Below are 19,610 nucleotides of genomic sequence, written 5' to 3'. Positions count from 1 at the left end.
CGCACTCTGATTGCCCCCTCACACTTCTTGCTGCAAGGGAAAAGCACCCATCTTCCCAAGTATTAAAATATCCAACTTTTCTTTCAGCTAGTTAACTAAAATTGGGTTCTAAGTGTCTGTAAGCCCCATGCAACAAAAAGGCACTGCAGAAGATCACAGGCTGCATCGGGCTGGAAAGGCTGCCTGGTAGCCAGGTAGCCCACCACCGACTCACCACCAACTGCTGTCTCTTTGTGCTTCCATTAGATAAGGAGTTGGGAAAGTCATATATCAAAATTAGTATCTTCTGACTTCCCGCCAGGTAAATGCATGAGGGCCTTTTGGTTACATTTTTTGGCGCAGAACTCCTGCAATGTTGTGGGAGGACTGGAAGCAACTTAATTCCCTTCTACCCTTGATTTAATTCCAGGATAACATACGTTGAATTGTAGGAGTTCATTTTCCCAGCTAATATTTTGACATTCCTACAATATGATCAAATTAAAATGGTAATAACTATGTTTGGCTTGTTTATCCTGCAGGATGGCTGAACTTAAGGGGGGGAGGCTAGAGGGTGTATGTTAATTAGTGCTAATTTGCATGATAGTAAAGTATTGGTTGCCCAGAAGCCATGAAATACAGCTTAGAATCTTCTTGCTAGGCTGAATTTTAATTCATCCAGATTAACTAAATATTACATGTATTAAGAAGGCACTGATTGAAAACACAACTCCAGCTGCACATGGACTTACATAAGCTCACTTTGGTGTAGCCACACACAAACAGGCATCTGGTAAGAAACCCCCTGACAGCACCTACAGCTCAATAAAAGGAGCTAATACTGAAAGGGAGGCTCTGCTCCAAAGATGTGGCCCTTTCACCTGCTTCTGCAGCAATGCTCACGTCAGTGCACAAAAGTAAGCATATTTTTTTCTAATTACCAACTCTGCACGTTCAGACTCGGGTATGAAAATAAAACAGTGTTCCTTCCTTTTCAAGTTTATTTATACAGCAGCCTGTGCAATAAATTAGAGACTTATTAATGTATGTTTTTAACCATCAGTCTAAATCACCACCCAAGTGTGGTGATGCTCCTGCTGTAGGACAAGATAAGTCTGTTAACAGTGCTGCTTTTTCCTACAGGATTGCTCAGATACTTGTTCTGGCTATCTTTCCCTCCTTGATTTATTGACTCAGCAGGTGTCTCCTCTGCTAGGAATACACTCTGTCATCATTAGTCATGCAAGTAATGCACAACTCCAGTGATTTAATTAAAAATAAGATCAGAAGAGAAAAATCATAACACGACAAAGTAACTACCAGCATGACCTCCTTTTGAAGCCAGCAGAAATGTTGGCATGCATACTCAAAGTTAATTCAGACATTAGAGAAAAATAGTATCTCAGTTACACTCCTGTCCCCCTCCTAAGATGCTTGGCTTCTCCAACAGTTACTGAAATCACCTGATTTATGCTTTAGCTCCTACAGATCTGACTGGTATTAGGTGCTCTCAGTCGTCTCACACTCAGAAATGTGCATGTCTTGTTGAAGAGATTATCACCTTCTTTTAGGAAACTGCCTGGCTTGGCTGCCCAAGTTTACCCTGTATTTTTGTTTCTTGGGCACATTTTAAAACTTATTTTAAAAATAAATACACATAAATTATATCTTAGACTATCACAGTCTGTTTTCTGTCTAGCCTTTCCCAATAACCAAGATTTTGTGTATATGTATCCCTGAATATAGTTTATAATCTGATGTGCAGTTTGTTTGTAAAATTCAGACACAGTGTCCCAGCTACATCCTTATTGATTACATAAAGTCGAAGCCCATTTTCATTTAAAAATATATACATTGTCCATATTTTTCCAGACTAGCATTTTTGGTCAGAGCCTTTTAAAAGTCAGTGTTTCTTTATGAAGTGTTGACCAAAGCACATCAGAGGTCAGCATCATAAGGCTCTGACTTCTGCCAATCCATGGTAAAACCTACTGCACATCTGGTATTTTAAAGCCCATCAAACCAGCCTCAGAGGAGCATCCTTGGCAGCACATCTGTCAGGGCAGATCAGCCCCACCTCAGCTCCTAGCTCTGGCCAAACCCAAAAGGAAAGACTGGGCAGGGAGTGAGGAGCAGTAGGCACCAACCCAACCAGGTTGTCAGGAGAAGCATTGGCATCAAGACTGGAGAGGCTGGGGGCAAAGAAAACAAAAAAGACACTGCTCAAACAAAATGCCACTGGCAAGGGGCTGAAAGGCAATCCTTGAGAACTGCCAAACTCTGGCACCACAAGTAAAATCGGCCCCTTTGGACAGCAGAACACAATAGAAATGTATTCATAGGGAAAATTCCAGAGCTAAGGAACATGCACTAACATCCAAGGCATATCTTTTCTCACAGGAAGCACGTTGAGCAGCAGGTAACAAATATTTGTTTTAAAACTAGTAGCAAAAGAAAGCAGATCCTGCTACCTTCAACTAGGTCAAGTAGTTATACCTGTGCAGTCCCAATGAAAGTAATTATTCTTTCCAGAAAGCAAACTGTTTCTTTACGTAGGAAAGCCAGAATCAAAACCTCCATAATTTTCAAACACCGTATGTGGACACACACCATCTGCTCTGGAATGAAAAGAAAGGAAGAAAAAATAAATAAATAACTAAACAAACAAAGAAATGGGTTAACAATGCGATTGATGAGAAAACATATTCCTTTGCCACAGACAACGTGATCAGAGGAGAGGGAAGAGGGTAACTGCTGACACTTCCCAGCTGCACTGCAAGGTAAAAAACACCTGGCAGCAGTCTGTAGTGACAGACAAATCAATATTCTCTTTATATTTTCCCCAGGAAGAAAGGTCATTTGATCTAAGGTATGCTGCAAACACGGAAAATTATGATGAGATAATGATAAAGCAAGCATTACTGAGAAGACAGAATGACCTGCAGACGGAGCTAATAGCGTCTCTGATGGAGAAGCTCAGGAACACCAGACAGTAGTGATTCCCCGCAATTTGAATAAAGCTGCACGTTGTTGGGAATGTTTACTGATACAAATTGTAGACATAGGGGCAGCAGAGGTTCACAGAAGCAAAAACTTTCTCTGTTTTAGATGCATTCCAGCACCGAGAATTAGATGAGTCAGTACTTAATTTGGTATTTAATATTCCACTGGAACATTATAAATGTAAGCGAATGTTGGCTTTCGGGGATGAGAGTACAGAATGAAAGCAAAAATTAATTGTAGCCGAGTGCTGCTAATTTGCATATCATTAATCTTCATGCCTCATAATTCAAATGCACAATAACAGCAGTCTCTCTCTCTCCGTGTCTCAGCAGCAGCTGAACAGTGCTGCACTGTAATCCCAAATTGAGTATGGAGGCAGGGTTGATAATACCAACTATTACAGAAATTATGTAGCATTGCCTGCATAGAGCTACGCTTGTTGCTCATAGAGCTGTGCCTCACTTTAGCCATCTAGACAGATGTTGGGCATCTTCCTTAAGGAGATTATTATGTTTTTAAAGCTTGAGACAAGATAATTTACTTGTTCCTGAAAACACGGACTTGTGAATGGGAAATGTCTTTGTCTCTAGTGATATTTTTTACAAACTTCTGCTTCCTGCTTTTTGGCAGCAGCGGGACTCTTATTCATCCCACACTGAAAGTAGGGAAGGCCAAAGCACCTGTAGTAGTTAGCCTGTGTTTTTCTCCAGTGTAAGGGCTGGAAGTGTACCTTTTGATTTTCATTACTGTAGAAAATACATAAAAACAGACTAAAAAGGATATTAGGAGTCAAAGAAGCAGGCAGTCAAAAGTTGGGATGTGTGAAATTGAAGGCAGAGAGGGCAATCTGAATTCATCTCCCTTGTGCATACAGATGAGGACGGTGTCTCTAAATATCTGATCCCAAGCAGTTTTCCCACAAATCGCCTTCGAAGGCTGCCTGCATGAGCAGCCATCCTGCTTCCCCACCATTGCCCCGAGGCTCTGTGCACACCAATCAGTGCAGTGGTTCAGCTTGGGCTGAACCCAAAGCAATTACTTCTCATAGGGGTTCTTTGGCACATTACTACCGGTGATTCTGTATCAATTTTTAAATAAATAGCCTTCACTCAGTGAATGAATTAAAAAAGTAATAATCACACAGAGTTGCTTGACTCCAGCTGTGCTCAGCATCTCTGCAAATCCAGACTGGAGGGCCTCAAATGAGGACACATTGATCTTTTAAAGCCAGATTTTCAGAGATGGCCAAAGGTCTGATCAAAAGATCAAATATAAAGAGACTTGGGCAAGGAACAGTTGTTCAATGGTGATAATGATGATTATTATGTTTATTACTATATTTTTGTGTCTGGAGCAAGGAGTTGCATACGTAAAATCAGTATTTCTTGGAACACATGAAAAATTTACACCAATATTTTCAAACAATTTCTTCTGGTCACCTTACACTATTTTTTTCTGCTTAATTATTTCAGGGGAAATATTTTGAAAATCTTTTTAATTTTATTCATTATACATCAATTTTTAAACAAAAGTGCCATTTCACATTAAGAAGCTAATACATTTTATCTCAAAATCACAGAAACCAAGGTCCTTCAGTGTTTTGCCATGGGAAAAGACAGAATTCAGGGTGTAAGTACACTACCACAATTAGACAATCATCTACTTCATTCACTAACCAACAAATGCACAAGGGTCACATGCATGACTACTTCTTTTGCTCAAGTTCTACATTAGGGGAAAAAACATTCACGGGATTATGATAGCTTTTATGTAGCTTGCACACAGAAACGAGCATGCTAATTCAGCAAGCTTCCTAAACAATGGCATTCCTTGACTTTGGGACTTCAAGTGTTTTTGTTCTTAATCCTAATTTGGTGTTTCTTCAATTAGTTGCAGTTTTCTGATGAATTCCCCTCTTAACAGGAGTCTTGACTGGTCCTATTCTGAAACAACTTCTGATTTTACGAGTAAAGCTTAAACATGAAAGTCAATATGGACAAAAATAATCACTGTTCCCAACTCAAGAAGTGAGCGTCTGGGTTACCCACCAAAGAAGTTGATGGATGTCCACATCCTCCAGCACAGGTTTCTGCTACTCAGACTACTCTCAATGCCTTTGCTGACCACACAGTCAGTGTGAAAGTAGCTGGGGATAGGAACAGGCAGATGCAGCTAAAAAAATTAAGACAAAGGTTGCTTACATGCCTACCAAGATGCCTTTACTTGAACTTCTGTAGCCTAACTCACCATGACCATTCCAAAATTTCAATGTTTCACAGAAAAAAATAATTTAATCACAGAAAAAAAACTATATATAGTTTGATTTTATATATAAAATATTCATTATATATATGTGCATGTGTATACGCAAATAAACAACAATTAATGACTGGCTATGGGAAAACTGCAAAAAAGAGTATGTCACGGGTTAAGCATCAGATTCACTGCCTAACCCGCAGATTAGGAATGTGGTCACCTGAGTGACTGTCACGTTTCACTGGACAGACCGTCATGCTGACCACCAGCACCTAAAATTTCTACTGATCATCGCAACAGTAAGAATAGATTGAGAATTTAGGTGAAAAAAAGATCCTGAAGCTATCTTCAGATGCCTTGAGCCTCTCGGTTTAGAGTTGCTGATGTTGTAATGGTATCTGTTATTACTTAAAATTTTCATTCCTCATTCCAAGCCATTTCTACACAAAACTGAGAGATCTAAGCCAAGATACTATTTCTGCAGCACGTTTATAAATACTTAATTCCATAAGAATGCAGATTCTGAAAGCACGCCAAAGGATTGTTCTGATTGAGACATAAGGCATCATCATCGAAATATTCCTCTTGCTGTTGAAGTGATTTCTCTGGATTACCAGTGAGTAGATGCCAACAAGTTGGATGGATTCCCATAGCATGGGAGTGAAGTGTTTGAGGTATGCGAAGTTATGCTTCAGCACACGGTTCTACTTAAATATATTCAAAAGGAAGTCCTAGCAATGGAAAGGGATCATTACTGATAGCGCTGCAGCAATAATAACTCCTCTTCACATGCTGAATACAAACAGTACTTCTCACTTTAATCCAAGTTATATGAAAATTAGAAACCTGAAAACAGATGCACGTGACTGAATGCAAATCGTTTCTGATGTCACCTGAAAATCTCAAAAAAGAGTAGCAAATAGCAATTCAAACTACTAGCAGTATTCTGAAGTTCATCCATTTTACAAGCTAAGCAAACTGAAGTACCTGAGGTAGGCAACTTTTTTCAACAATTTACTGCAAATTAGTAGAGAAACTGGACAGAACTCTGCCCCTAAGCCCTTGAAAATGCACAGGCTTTGAGGAAGGACTTATTATATCTTTCACACTATAGCAGATAAGCACTGGAGGAAAAAAAGAACCAGATAGACAGAATCCGCAGATAATCGGCTTTGATTATGGCTGGATCCTTTTCACTTTCACCTCTGCTAATATGATAGCGAATGAGTGTACTAGTCTATTTTAAAGTGATAGTAGAGAAAATATCTGTTTGCATGAGAAATTTGATGAAATAACATCATTAGCTCAGCTATAGAAAGCAATTGTGATTTCAGGCACATTTCACCCTCACTCCCAAGGTGTTGTTTTTCCTCTATAAAACAATTCTATTTTTCTGTTGCATTACCAAAATATAAAAAATGATTATATGTGAGTAAAGGGTTACAACACTGTAAGGCCTTAAAGTATCTTGTAGTAATCCACCTCAAAATGCCATGACCACTAAATCAGCTGTAATTTCATAATTAAATAGTCAAACAGAAAATTTCATTTTTAATGAAAACAGTTCCCTACAACCAATTTTTTCCTCTTTCAGGTGTTCAAAGCAATTCCGGTCCAATTATGCATTTTAATATTTCCAATTACCTTTCATTATTCTGAGAATACACATTTTGTATCTCCTTCCCTCCTAGAGTCTCAGCTGAAGTAGAAAGTCTCCTGTGAAGCAGGAATAAGATTTGTGACCAAGTTTTGAAGAAATTCAGAAAGGGACTGGGCTTGTTTCTTATGAAAAATTTATCTATGCATATGCATATGGTAGGCCCAAGAAAAACCGTAACGCGTGTAAAATAACTGAAGATAAGCAGCAAAGAACTCCAAAGAGAAGCGTGTGTGTAAATCTATTATGCTGTGAAATCCTCTACACAGGCCATTTTCAGCAAAGAAAAGCCCTGGAGAATAAGCTCAGCGAGTGGAGGGTAGGTGTTTTGAGCATCTCTTCTTTAAAAAAAAAAAAAGTGGTAGGATACAAAATGGGTGCAACTTAGAAGGTAGAGGAAAAAGTAGGTGTATTCTGTCTACTACAGGCTGCTAATAAATACAATGGGGGCACACCGCTGGCTCACGATCAATGTGCTGTCAACCAGGACACCCAAAGCTCATCTCCAGCAAGTCAGTCCTTAACTTGTCCTGATGCATGCAGTTTTTTCCTCCCCAGGTGTAGGATTCTGCTCTTGCCATTGTTGCAACTTCACAGTTTCCTCTTTGCCCAACTCTCCAGCCTGCCCAGGTCTCACTGAATGCACAGCCTTCTGATGTGTCAGCTACTCCTCCCAGCTTCATACCATCAACAAACTTGCTGAGGATGCATTCTATCCTTTCATCCCTGTCACCGATGAAAATGTTAAACAAGACTGGATTAGTACCAATCCCTGGGTAACACCACTAGCTACAGGCTTCCAACTAGACTATGTGCCTTTAGAGATCATCAAGTTCCAACTCCCCTGCCATGGGCAGGGACACCTTCCCCTAGATCAAGTTTCTCAGTCTCATTAACTGTGAACAGTTCCAGAGATGGGGACACCCATAACCTCTCTAGGTAACTCATTTCAGTATCTAACTACCTTAAGAGTAAGGAATTTCTTCTTTATATCTGATCTATGTCTGCTCCCTTTTTAGTTTAAAACTGTTACTCCCTGCCCTATTATTTCACACTCTAGTAAAGAGAGTCCCTCTCCATCTTTATTGTAAGCTCCTTTTAAGTACTGGAAGGCCACAATGAGATCTCCCTAGAACCTTCTCTACTCCAGACTGAATAACCCCAGCTCTCTCAGCCTCTCTTCATAGAAGAGGTGCTCCAGTCCTCTGATCATTCTCATGGCCTCTGTGCTGTCTTGGCCTTACAGCCAATTCCTTATCCACTGAAAATCAAATCCATCAAAAAAATCCATCAAATCCAAATCTCCAGATCTTTCTTTTCACTCTTTTTTGAGAAATGCATGTTTTTCCTTTTCCAGTTGCTGAGGACTTCACAATTTTTCAAATATGACCGATAGTGACTTAAGTTTTTCTGGTTGCAGCTGCATCAGAGTTTACTTTTTCTATGATGCTTGCTTTGGCCCTGGCATAGAGACAGTGTTGATAGCAGACCCATGTTTCAGTTGTCATTGAGCAGTGCTGCACAAAAGGTGTACTTTGGGTCAGGCTTCCTGCTTTTCTGAAACATGACAGCATGTTTTTGCTTCACCACATCCAGACCTCCAACAGAGCACTCATTTTATGATTCAAAAACAATTTTCCAGTCTGATTACAAGATCGTAGAAAGATCTACATGTATGATAGTTCCAGATATACTGGCTTTTCCTTTTACTTTTAAACAAGTACAGCTGTCCAAGTCCAATGATAGATGGCTGTGTAGCCAGCCATCCTCTGAAGCTGGCTGCACACACCTCTACTCGCCACTGCTTTCTAAAGAAGCTCAGGAAGAGGTTCTTAGGCTTTCTCCACTCTTAAAAAAAAAATACTGAAGGCACATGTGGGGAGGGCTATGAGATCAATGCCTACTATGCTGCTTCTGTTACACTTGACGTATCTGTTTCTTTCCTTTACAGAGAGACACCCTGGCTCTTTCCTGTCATGAAACATTAATCCCACCTTGATCTGTCTCTTGCAGGGCTTTTATCCTGCTGGGCAATGCTACAATCCAAGTGCCTCCCAGAAATAAATCTGTGGCAATCAGCCAGTCCCACAGTGCGGTCTATGGGGTATTCACTGCTGCCCACATATTGGCATAGGGTCAAGGCTGGGATAGAGGAAATAACCTTAACCTCCACTTCCTCCCCATTTGAAGTTGAAGGAAGTTCCTTCCTATTTCAGTTGATTAGAGTTTTGCAGAGGATGCTGATGTCATTTGTACCACATGGCACGGGGGTCAGGAAGTATAGTCAGACAGTTCCCATGCAGTTAATGTAGTGAAAATATTCCTGCAGGATGTGAAACACGCCAGGAATTTCTGCTTGGGCAACCCCTGGTTAAATTCTTTTTTAATGAGGGAGTTGGTTACTGGAGAGCCCTACTGAAAGCAGGGTCTACCTCAAGGCAAAAACTGAACATAGTACTCAAAGTGCAACCTCACCAGGGTTGAGTATAGGGGAACAATCACCTCCCTGCTCCTGCTGGCTACACTATTTCTGATACAAGCAGGATGCCACTGGCCTTCTTGGCCACCTGGCCACGCTGCTGGCTCATGTTCAGCCAAACATCAACCAACATCCCCAGACTCTCTTCCTCCACAAAGTCTTCCAGCCACTCGCCCCAAACCTGCAGCATTGCCTGGGGTTGTTGTGATCAAAGTGCAGGACCTGGCATTTGGTTTTATAAGCTTCATCCCAATGGCCTCAGCCCAGCAATCCAGCCTGTCCACACCCCTTTGAATGGCCTTCCTACCCTCAGGCAGATGGACACTTTGTCCCAGCTTGGTGTCATCTGCCAACCTACTGACACAGTGCACTCGATGCCCTCATCCAGGTCATCAATAAAGATATAAAGATATTAAGCAGGACAAGCCCAATAACAAGCTCTGGGGAACACCACTTGTGACAGGTTGCCAGCTGGACTTAGCTCTATTCACCACCACTCTCTGGGTCCCAGCCCCCCAGCCAGTTCTTTACCCAGCAAAGAGTGTACTTGTCCAAGCCACAAGCTGCTAATTTCTCCAGGAGAACACTGTGGGAGACAGTGTCAAAGGCTTTGCTGAAGTCAAGTAGACTATGTTGACAACCTTTCCCTCATCCACCAGGCAGGTCACTTGATCATAGAAAAAGATAAGGTTGGTTAAGCAATAACCTATCATGGTAAGCCTGATCCCCCACTCAAGGTGATCAGCTCCATAACCTTCCCTGGCACAGAGGTGAGGCTGACAAGCCTGCAGTTTCCTAGATCCTTATTATGACCCCTCTTATATACAGACATCACATTCTTAAGTCTCCAGTGTTCTGGGATTCCTCTGATTGAACAGGACCATAACATCATTAGACTTTCAGTGGAAAAGTTTCCCTCCAATCCATTTCTTTTTTAATAGCAAGCCTTTTGGGTATCTTTTATGAGCAGATAAGCATAGAAATTCCAGTTAGAAATTACTGAGAGAAGTTGCTAACACTATTATTTTTTTTTTAGATCCATTATCTGAGATTTGCTCTCCTCTAAGCCCCATCCATTTGAGGCAATCCTTGAATACTTATTAAAAAAAAAAAAAAAAATCAAAATCAATCATTATTTCAAAGTTTTGTTGTTGCTTTTTTAAATTATTTTAAGAGAATATGGGGGTCACAATATTACTATGACTTCTCCCATGGTAATTTTCAGGAATGCATCTGAGATACTGGAAAAAAGGAGAAAAATGGCCTTAAAAATTATTTACATTCAGTAACAATAGGCTTGTTTAGACCTTGTAGTATTTCCAACCCTACTGATTTCCCAGGCTTGAAACCCTTTATCTCAGCAGATTGCAGAACTTTCTACCTCAGTCTTTGATACAAGAGTTGGGCTGGCTTCACTTCTCATGTTCAGGGAGGTTGATTTCATAGGCAAAGAACATTTGCTTTGAGAGATTCATGATATTCCATGTGCCATGGCACAAGCCACTCTCCCATCTCCGATGGGACAGATTTTACCAAATATAGCTGTCCCCTAAGCATCTAACACTGAATCACTTTAAAGCAATTCTGTTATTGTTTTACATTAGCACTATTTTTCTTTTCAGATAAAAGGGTGTATTAGCCTTGATTTGTGATTACTACAGTACGTGGATTTGAATCTACATATAATCTTTACAGTAAACTTGGTATCTCTCCCCTGGGAAATTTTCTTTAATCTTGCATGCATCTGCTCAGATTCTCACCTCACATAGCTGAAAATGATTACTGAAGTGTCTTATGTACTGGTTTATTCATTATTAGTCTTCAATTAGACGCTTTGAAATGAGATTCACAAAGAATTTAGCATGCAGAAAGACAGATGATTGCACTTGCACATAGCCATACATGATGTCACATATTACAGATACCTGAGGAAAAAAACATTTAAAATTAACAGAACCTGAAATAACATGAAAAGTTACTTGACCTGTTTCTCTGTGTGCCCATTGAGACTCCATAGGTGAAAGACTGCAGCTGCTTTCTCACCCAGAGAACTCACATCCCATGCAGACACATCAAAATGAAGTCTGAATGGACACACCAACAGCACACTGAAGGCACTGCTGCTTAGAGGAGCTCACTGTTTGGGAGCTGCTTCTCATTCAGCACATACTGAGAATGTACTGCTGGACCCAGCCTGGAGGATGCTACTCAAGGCTGCTTACCACCTCCATGGTATTCTCCACCTTCACAGCCCTTACCACCAACCCAAAACACTGCTGGGCCTCCCCAGCTACTCTCACCCCTGGGCAGGGCAAAGGGAGCACCCTGTCCATAGACATCAAATGTCCTCACCAGCACATTCTTTGCTACCAAAAAAAAAAAAAAAGATCTGGTTTGCAAAACACCTTCCCTTAAAAGAAGAAAAATCCTTATTTGAGGGCAACAGGCAAAAGCGACTGTTAAAATACATTCTCACAGACAGATAAGTATGAAATTAAACTAGCAGCAATTGGCTTACTAGAGCTGTCCAATCACAGAAATAAAACTTCTGGAGAGGAACACACCTCCAGCTATTAGTTAATTTTCCACTACACTAAGAAAGGCTATTTGCTGATGGATTTTGCCATATTTGATATTCAGTCAGTTAAAAACTATTCCCCTTCTTTTGGAAGAACTAGTTTTCTACAGCCATTTCTCTAAAGATAATGCAAACAGTATTTCCATAAACTGTTTGCTTCAGCAGCCCGATACACAATTAATTCTTAAACCACTAATACTGGATTTACTGCTGTGCTCGGATGAGAGGAAATCCAAGATACTGAAGAATAGCAAGAAAACATCCTTGTTCATGCCCAATACCCTTTGCTACATGCAAATGTGGCTAAGTACATGAATAGGCTGCAGCTGAAAAGTAAGCACAAAAGTCTGCACTTCATCAAAAGTAGCTTATGAGCAAAATTGAAGTGAACGTTTTGTGCTGCTACTAGGATTGCAAATAAACGTTTCTTGGTTTGACAGCAACAAATGGATCTTCTAGAGCCGTGAGGTTTATAACAGATTTTGTCCCAGAGGAAAGTTGTGAGGAGGAGGTGGGATCACCTCCAGCACCCACACCAGTAGCTCCCCCCCTTTGCAGGTAAGCATCCAGGTTCCACACTCATCCCACATTTGCTTCCATTTGTGTCGAACGGATGGAGTCTGTCACTGTTGCAAGCATTCCGTGACAGTCCTGTTTTGGCCTGGGAGCTGCTCTGGAAGACATCCAGACAACATCCCTCTGAATGACAGACTACATATTTTGAAAAGGATATTCCGAAGCGCTCTAATTTATCTTTACTCCCACTAAATTCACAGTTAAGTCGATGGTGGGTGTCTTAAAAAAATAAAAGAAAAATCATCTCCAGGACCCAAAAAGTACAAGTTTTGGACAGTGACAGTTCTTCCCCTGGCCAGAGGGAAAATGAGACATTGCAAGTTCCAGTGTCTCCTCTATCTCCACTTGCACATGGCCACACCTTAGAGACTTCCCTCTCTTCTGCCTTGAACATTGCATGATCACAACTCCTGTGTAGAGGTGACTGTGAATCACTACTCTTATGTGCTGGCAGCATTTCACACCCAGTTTCTGCAGGAGTAAGCTGACACATAGCAAGGTAGTGAGAAGTCCGAGAATGGAGAATTTTCTGGTACATTAAGGTCATTTGCTGATGGATTTTGCCATGTGTGATTATAAATGAGTTTAAAACTCCCTTTAGAAGTACTGGCTGTCTGCAGTCATTTCCCCAAATGATACTGTCATGAGCACACTGTAAAATACAGCTTATTTAAGGTATGACTGTGGCAAAGGCTCAGATGAGACACCTTTCTTGGGCTCCAGCCAGCAGAAGCAGTACAAGATGAGGACCGTAGCAGCAGATACAAGTTGATATTAAAGCAGACTACTTGATCAGCTGGTCACTAACCCATTGCTTTAAGGGAAAGCTCTCTTGAAGGTTCCCAAGCACACAGCTTGCTTCTGCTGGGTCAATATTTGGGCAGGTTTCCTGCCTGTATCATTGTGTCCTGCATAGTCACTATCTCCTTCGAGGAGAAAAGGCAGAAAACTGTAACAATACTATGAAAATACAGATCTTTTTTATATCTCAGTAAAGTATCTAAAACATGCACAAGTGCTTTTGAACTGAAAGCTTCCTCAAGGTTTTCAGCCTCACATGCTTGTCAGGTTCACAGAGGTTCACTCTGCAGCTGCCACCTTCTTCCTTCCTTTACCCTCTCAAGCACTGAGGATACATGGAAGGGGGTTCTTGCCGTTGGGGCCAAGGCAATGGTCTTAGCTCCATTTTTCCTTACATCTCCCTCATGTCTTCCAGCCTCCCTTTCAGTCACAGCTGAGCTTCTTCCTCCTTCAGACCACCTGTGCCCCCTTACTCTCCTCTTCCAGGAGAAGCATCCCACAGCCCTTAAGTCCACTGCCTTCACTGTCATACTACAGCTCATGTCTGCAGTGGAAGTCTGCTGCTCCTCACAAACTTTATCCTCAGAGAGATAATTATCATCTCCACTAATCCACACAAGTATAGGCTCCGTTCTCCATCCCTGGAAATCCTAAGAGATGGCAACAACCACAGTAAAGAACTGAAGAAAAAGGCAGTCCCCTCACACCACTGGTGATAACACGAAATGGCAGGCAGGCTGAACAAAAGAAAAACAGCATATCATGATTAATAAAAAAGGCATGGTAAAACCATGCCAGCTGGCAACAGTCTAGTCTGTCGTCTGGCTGGATTTGCATGGAGGGAACCTGCTGTTGTCTGTCTTGGAAAAACTGAGGCCTGTGGGAGTTGGGTGTAGCAAAGATGCCAGCACACCTCCTCCTTTTCCCATCCTTATCCTTTCCAACACAAGTCTTACCTTGCACCTGAGACACGTCACAGCACACGACAGCATGACAGCCACTGCTTTAGACAACTAGCGGCTGAACAAGTGGTGTGCAGAACAAAAAGGATGAGCTTTTAGGGCTCGTGCTGAGGAGCTATATGTGGTATTACTGTTTCTCGTTGTCTCAGCATTTGGCGCAAAAGAATATACAGAAGACACCTCAACAAATGAATTTAACGTACAAGGTGTGCAACAAGGGAATGAAATGTGAAAGGTATACTAATTCACATATGATGGTACTTTTAAGGAAGTCCACTTTAAAGATGTTATCACCATTTGGTATCACATACAACCACAGTCCGCAAACACCTCATTGCAAGCTTAATCTCCTCAGATTGAATCTGCAAACACCACACTGCAAGCTGACCTCAGCACCAGGAGGACAAGCAGGTGACTTGATAGGAACTTCAGATTGTCACCCATCTGACAGAGCTAAAAGAAGATACCAAGAGACAGAAATGCTTTGATGTGCTTGCTGGGCACAGCACACCAGTCTGGGTGACAGTCAGCTCAACCATGTACTTCCATCTGGATTACATTATGGTGTTTTCAAGAACTTTTTAGAGAAGAGAGAACATGCAATGATCCACAGAGAATGACCTGAATAAGCCAGTCTGTCCTAGGATCTCTTAGCAGTACGATCACCCATGCTCACTGTCATCAAGCTGTACACATACACTTCTTTATTATTAGTTTAACATCCATGCATGCTTAGCTCTTATGGGTTATTGAATCTGTGTTAGGTGTATCTGTGAACATACTTGGTGCCAAATCTAATATACCATCCTGCACTGACATTAGGAGTTGTAGAAATAGTATCTTTTTCACCAAAGCCTGTGATCTTTTTATGCCACTCCCACTTCACTATGAAGGGAAGAACTATTTCAAAATGTATATAAAAAGATCATCAAAATACAATTTTGTACCAACTGAAAGGAGATTGCAGCTTTGGAACATGAATCAAATGTATGGATTTCAGACTACTTTTTCTACTCACACTCTCAAGTCTCCTTTCCCCACCTCCACTCATGAGCACAAGCAGGGACACAACTTCTAACATTTTTATTATTTAAGGAACTTTTGGTATAGCAGATGACAAAATGTGTCAACTGCCTACTTTTGCATAGAGGCGCTATGAACTTCAGTAACATACCATGAGCTGAATTAAATTGTCTGCCAAAAGCAAGCAAACTTTTCCAGACAATCTGTTATTTGACACACTGCAACCAGCAGAGCCTGTTGTACCATCTGCTATACATAAAGTGCATGGTACATGTTTTACACGGTTTCTAGACGTTGCAAAGAGCCAGAGTCAACACTTCCACAGCGGGGATCCCCTGCAAGAAATTTTATCAACAATTCTTGCCCTTTTAGCTTCATGTCCTAGAAAATCCTTTTCCATGTAGACTTCCTTGCCCTTCCTTACAGGATCTGTAACCACAGGAGAACCAAAACATGTTTCAAAGTATATCCCACTAGTGATCTCCTGAATAACTTTAAGGATTATGAAAGCACTGACAACAAACTTGTGGCTCTTCGAACTCTGTAAGGATACAAAAGCTTCACAGGTAGTTGTGTAGGAAATTACATGCTTGGATTTCTCTCACCTACAACACTAATTTGGAGGAATCTTTGTGAGAGCTGTAATCCCATCATCTGCACTGTAATTGTCCCAGTAATAACCTCAAAGCTGTGCCATGGAGATGTGCAGCCTTCTATCATCGATTGCTATTGATGAATGCCCTTGTCATTACAAGACTTCTTGCACAGAAACATGGAAAAAAAATCTGCAGAGTGCATACAGAAAGCTGGAAGTGCCTCAGCTCTGAGGTATACTCTACACGTATCTATCTAATCCTACTTGCACACTGCAAACCTGACATTTCCAAAAGTTACACTATGACACATAATAATACAGCATGTAGTCCCAGCAGTGCCAAGTGGGAGACCAGCATCCAGAAATCTCACAGGCAATCATAAGAAATCCTATTGTACCACAGCTGCATCAAAGGAGTCTAATCTGCTGGAGTTCTCAAACACCCAGAATTTTTCAAAACCTTCCTATTCAACATCTTTCTGCCAAAAAAGAGAACACATCAAAGAAACCTACACGTACACACACATATGCTAGCTGCCTTGCATTAGAAAGTAAAACATGGATGGAAAGTTAGTTTGTTATCAATGTCTGGATGTACTTCTACATCCCTGATGTACTGGGTGGGTCAAAATGCTATGACTTACACCTTTGTGGTTTTTTTTTTGTTTGTTTGTTTTTTGTTTTTTTTTTTAATGTTAGAGGAAAGATAAAGGAATTTTTTGCATTTCACTGAGAAACATTTTAAATTCTTATACACAGCAGCCAGGTGGTGTTTCCAGAAACTTTTCACGGCTTTTTTTTTTTTTTTTTTGTATTGCAAATGTGACTTCTCCAGAAAATACCTTCCCAGGGACATCTCAGCAGTGCTGAGAAGGGAGAAGGAAAGGAGCAGGCATTGCCAAAAGGCAGCTGTGCGACCACCCAGGCAATTAACACCAGAGGATACAAGAGAAGAAAACTGGGGAATAAAGAGTCAGAGTGCTAATGTACTGAAACAAGAAGGAGGAACACACAGAAAAGTCAGATGCTAGAAGGAGACTGTAATTTGAGGTTTTGTTGTTTGTTTCGCATGATTTTAGTTGATCTGTTTGCAGAATAACCTGACAAAAATACATAGACCTTGTTTCACTAAGATGCCCTTATATTACTTTGGCAGTATCATAAATTAATGAGTTCAAAAATCGTTTCCATTACATGCAGAGGTGAAATTGCACTAGAAATACATTTCTTTGGAATTGAAGATCATACAATAGGCTTATAATACTATTTCTAGTAGAAACATCCATGCTAAAAGACAACTTGAAAATTGTGGTTTTGACTTTATACATTTCATTTCTCTTGGCTTTTGTCCCTAAAAGCCTGACTAGCACTGTGCGTACAGAGTCGAAAATATTCCTCACGTTCTCTGTCCTGGCTATGCAACAGGTGGTCCAGAAGGACATCCAAGCCCAGGGACAAACTGGAAGTATGTGCTACAATTTAGAATCCAGAGACTGTTTCCTGGCAGGAATGGGATGACTGAATGCGATGGTTGATGTCTTACACAAAAATAAAGTGCTTCCTCTATGGATAAAGTACTCCTTAAATACAGAAGAAGAAAAGAAGAGGGAGTCAACAGGCAAAAAAAAAAAAAAAAAAAAAAAAGAACAATGGAATAAGAAACATTTGCAGCGCACCAGACATTTTAGTCCTTATGTTTCCAGTTTACATTTTCCCCATCAATGGCACAACTCTACAGTTGGGCTCCATTTCACATGAAAAATTAGGCCATTCAACTGCTGTGGAGCCTCTCAACAAGGAGGAGAGTTCAGTGCAGGCTGCAGCTCTCCAGAAAAGGCAGAACTTGGTGGGAGCCTGTGATATAAGTGAAGAGCATGAAGCAACTCAACTGCAATTTCCCAGGAATTACATGACAGGAAGATTTTAAGACCCAAATTGAGCCATTTCCCACCCTAAACAAAGAGCCCTTCTTCTACAGATGAAATTCATCAGCTTTGACCAAGCTCCTCTCTTCTCCTGTAACATGCATCTATTTTATATTACTTAATTGACTTCCTGATGAGATACGTGAAATCAGTACAGCCTAAGAAAGGACATCAGTGGAAAAAGTTTGAAAACTTTAATTGAAGCTGGACCAGAATGGCTTAGGCATCTTGTCTTACCACGGCACAGAGGGAAAAAGCTTAGAAATCTGGTAGCACTATGGGGAAGATGGGCAAGAGGTGCCCTGATGCACTGTTTTATTTGATTAGAAATGCTAAAGAAATAGAAATGTAGGGTTTTTATTTTAAAAATCCAGAAAGTACAACTGACTGACAGAAAAGATGAGGGGAGAGGCTGTTCTAGCCTACAGTATTGCTCTCCTAGCCTGGCTTTCATTAGTCTCAAAACATGCCTCTCCATATCTTACGCTTTGTGCCCTGCTAACCTTGTCACAATCCCAGCAGATTTAGAGTAGCACAGAAAGCCCATCCATCTCCACAGCAAGTAGATAGTCTGCTGTATACTATTTTGTTTGCTGTAGCCTGCAAAGTAACACTTTCACCCTTTTCTCTCAACATTAATTGACTAAGAAAAAAAAAAAAAAACAAGCATGTGAAAACTGACAATGGCTTTTATTCTTTGGGGTGATTTTAGGAGCTTGAAAGAGCAGCAAGATCTCTTTGCACACACGCACACACTCTTTGAGCTCACAGAGAAAAAGAATTTGAATTAGCTGCTTTCACGGTTTGAAAGCTTAATTGCTGAAGAGCCTTTTGAAATTGACTGTGGCAATGTCCCCCTGGAAGATGCAACACAATAGAAATCACAGTAAGAAAATAAGAGGAGGGAAAAAAGCAGCAGGAGCAGACAGACATGAAGAATAGGCACCCCTCAAGAGCGTATAGGTACTGCTCCTTCCCACCAGCAGCATTTAGGGTCTGTCAGTGTTTTCTCTCTGAAGTGAAACTGCTCACTTCTCAATGAGGCCCACCAGCAAGGTGCCCATCAGAGAGCTCTACCCACCCAAGGACATGAAGAAACAGCCACAGAGCCCTGCAGGAGGAGAGGTCCAGACCCTAGGGGCAGAGCTCCAGCTTGCTCTCAGGCCTACAGTCTAATCCCATGCCTCAAACTGTTGCGAGTCCACTACTTCCCTCATGTCATCATGGTAACCCTGCCCTTGCACCCACTCTTCTTTCCACAGACCTTCACCACTTCACATCTGCTTTATAGGTGACCTATACTCTAAGCAGAGCACATCAGGAAGACAGGACAACAGAAGAATGAAATCAAGCAGGAGTCAAAGCACTTCAGACCTCTTCCAGTTCTCAGCCTTGTTACACAGCTGGGAGTCACATACCTTTAAGGCAAGGACAGCACCAGAAGCTCCTGCAGGACCTTCCTCCAGCTCAGAAATACTCAGACAAAACATTGGCTTTTTAGAAAAGAAACAGACTGTATGTGTTTCCCCAGAAACAGTTTAACACAGCCAGTAAACAACCCCATCAGAAAGCTGAAGTTACTGCAGGTAAACTTGCTTATCTAGCACAGGGAAAAGAAATAGCAAATAATCAGTTCTAAATCACCCAAAAAAGAGCGATAGTCACAAGCCAGTTAAAGAAAGGAGTCACTTACCCATCCTAAGGATCAGGACTCACCAAACACTCCAATAGAAGGGATATCCAGATAGAGATCCTTCCCTTTGGCAGCCAGCCCTT

General features: G+C 41.2%; 1 long non-coding RNA gene across 3 annotated transcripts; it reads right to left on the bottom strand.

The window, feature by feature from the left end:
- Positions 1–577: 577 nt before the first annotated feature.
- On the bottom strand, positions 578–19,610 carry LOC116231397 (uncharacterized). 3 transcript variants are annotated; one of them, XR_016463678.1, is made up of 4 exons: positions 19,528–19,610; positions 5,031–5,154; positions 2,476–2,597; positions 578–2,171 (listed from the first exon to the last, which is right to left on the bottom strand). It is a non-coding gene; the product is annotated as an uncharacterized LOC116231397 (long non-coding RNA). The 3 variants fall into 3 exon arrangements; XR_016463679.1 differs by lacking the exon at positions 19,528–19,610 and adding an exon at positions 6,883–6,953; XR_004167452.2 differs by lacking the exon at positions 5,031–5,154 and having other exon boundaries at positions 19,528–19,608.

The sequence above is a fragment of the Phasianus colchicus genome, chromosome 1 (genome assembly GCF_987193195.1).
Source record: "Phasianus colchicus chromosome 1, bPhaCol1.hap1.1, whole genome shotgun sequence".
NCBI classification, from domain to species: Eukaryota; Metazoa; Chordata; class Aves; order Galliformes; family Phasianidae; genus Phasianus; species Phasianus colchicus.
This window is presented reverse-complemented; position numbering and strand designations above follow the sequence as displayed.